Consider the following 2,500-nt stretch of genomic DNA (forward strand, 5'->3'; position numbering starts at 1 on the left):
GTGAGCCCGGAGCCTGCCGCCTTCACCGGGGGGCCAGGGGCCTTGGAGAGGCAGCCCGGAGCCTGGGGGATAGCCGGCTAGGCTCAGGGGCCTCTCCCCGGCGGTGGAGGCCGAAGCAGGGGCTGGAAACGGGGGTGGGAGTGAGCCCGGAGCCTGCCGCCTTCACCGGGGGGCCAGGGGCCTGGGAGAGGCAGCCCGGAGCCTGGAGGATAGCCGGCTGGGCTCAGGGGCCTCTCCCCGGCGGTGGAGGCCGAAGCAGGGGCTGGAAACGGGGGTGGGAGTGAGCCCGGAGCCTGCCGCCTTCACCGGGGGGCCAGGGGCCTTGGAGAGGCAGCCCGGAGCCTGGGGGATAGCCGGCTGGGCTCAGGGGCCTCTCCCCGGCGGTGGAGGCCGAAGCAGGGGCTGGAAACGGGGGTGGGAGTGAGCCCGGAGCCTGCCGCCTTCACCGGGGGGCCAGGGGCCTTGGAGAGGCAGCCCGGAGCCTGGGGGATAGCCGGCTGGGCTCAGGGGCCTCTCCCCGGCGGTGGAGGCCGAAGCAGGGGCTGGAAACGGGGGTGGGAGTGAGCCCGGAGCCTGCCGCCTTCACCGGGGGGCCAGGGGCCTTGGAGAGGCAGCCCGGAGCCTGGGGGATAGCCGGCTGGGCTCAGGGGCCTCTCCCCGGCGGTGGAGGCCGAAGCAGGGGCTGGAAACGGGGGTGGGAGTGAGCCCGGAGCCTGCCGCCTTCACCGGGGGGCCAGGGGCCTTGGAGAGGCAGCCCGGAGCCTGGGGGATAGCCGGCTAGGCTTAGGGGCCTCTCCCCGGCGGTGGGGGCCGAAGCAGGGGCTGGAAACTGGGGTGGGAGTGAGCCCGGAGCCTGCCGCCTTCACCGGGGGGCCAGGGGCCTTGGAGAGGCAGCCCGGAGCCTGGAGGATAGCCGGCTAGGCTTAGGGGCCTCTCCCCGGCGGTGGGGGCCGAAGCAGGGGCTGGAAACTGGGGTGGGAGTGAGCCCGGAGCCTGCCGCCTTCACCCGGGGGCCAGGGGCCTTGGAAAGGCAGCCCGGAGCCTGGAGGATAGCTGGCTAAGCTCAGGGGCCTCTCCCTGGTCTTGGGTGTTCGACTGCCAGAGCCTAAGTCCCCAAGACCAGAGAGGGGGAGAAGCGCAGGCAGTGCCCCCGCTTCTCCCCCTCTCTGGTGTTTGGGTTTGGGTGTTCGACTGCCAGAGCCTATGTCCCCAGGACCAGAGAGGGGGAATAGCGCAGGCAGTGCCCCCGCTTCTCCCCCTCTCTGGTGTTTGGGTTTGGGTGTTCGACTGCCAGAGCCTATGTCCCCAGGACCAGAGAGGGGGAATAGCGCAGGCAGTGCCCCCGCTTCTCCCCCTCTCTGGTGTTTGGGTTTGGGTGTTCGACTGCCAGAGCCTATGTCCCCAGGACCAGAGAGGGGGAATAGCGCAGGCAGTGCCCGCGCTTCTCCCCCTCTCTGGTGTTTGGGTTTGGGTGTTCGACTGCCAGAGCCTATGTCCCCAGGACCAGAGAGGGGGAATAGCGCAGGCAGTGCCCGCGCTTCTCAGCCTCTCTGGTGTTTGGGGAGGCGACACGGTAACGGGTGGTTTTGCAGACAGGTCCCTGCCCGATTTCAGAAACACGGTTTTTGAAAACATGTACCTCCAGACATTGTTCAGACATAAGATAGCCGGAAAAGAGCTGCCGTTTCCGGGGAACACGTTTGGCCAAAGCCCGGGCCTCCCGGGGAGCGGAGGCCGGGGTCGAGCGGATTGTATCCGGCCGGAGGGCTTCCCCGTCGGCCTCTTTTTCGGCGATATCCCGGTGTTTTCTTATGGAGCTTTTTTTTGTTTTCATTTTTTATGTTTCGGCCGACTTGCCACGGCCGAAGTTTCCCGTCGGTCCCCCCGGTTCCATCGGCGCGCAGGGCCCGTTCCAGGGGGCCCGAGGCCTTCCCCGTCGGCCTCGTTCCCGGCGATTTCCCGGTGTTTTCTTATGGAGCTTTTTTTTTTATTTTTCGTTTTTTATTTTTCGGCCGTGTTTCCGTGTTTAACACGGCCGAAGTTTCCAGTGGTCCCCCCCGGTTCCATCGGCGCGCAGGGCGCCTTCCAGCGGGCCGTAGTGCTCCCCCGTCGGCCTCGTTTTCGGAGATTTCCCGGTTTTTTCCGATGGAGGTTTTTCGGAGTTAATTTTTCGGCCGAGTTACCGCAGCCGAAGTTTCCAGCGCCTCCCTCCGGTTCCATCGGCTTCAAGGGCCCGTTCCAGGGGCCCGGAGAGCTTCCCTGACGGCCTCGTTTTCGGCGACCTTTCGGTGTTTTTGTAAACCGAGGTTTTTCTTCCTTTTCTCCGTCGTTTTCGGACTAGCTACTACGGCCGAAGTTTCCAGCGGATCCCCCCGGTTCAATCGGCCTGTAAGTCACTCTCCGGGAGGCCGAGTGGTTCCCAGGAGACCCCGTGGAGACCGTGGCTGGGACAGGGTGTGTCAAGGCGGCCAATGGTGGCGTGTCGGCCGGGGTAAACGCG

Source organism: Centroberyx affinis, unplaced genomic scaffold (genome assembly GCF_046629955.1).
Source record: "Centroberyx affinis isolate AG114_WGS23_722 - 3 ecotype Tasmania unplaced genomic scaffold, CSIRO-AGI_Caff_v1 ptg003831l_1, whole genome shotgun sequence".
In the NCBI taxonomy this organism is placed as follows: Eukaryota; Metazoa; Chordata; class Actinopteri; order Beryciformes; family Berycidae; genus Centroberyx; species Centroberyx affinis.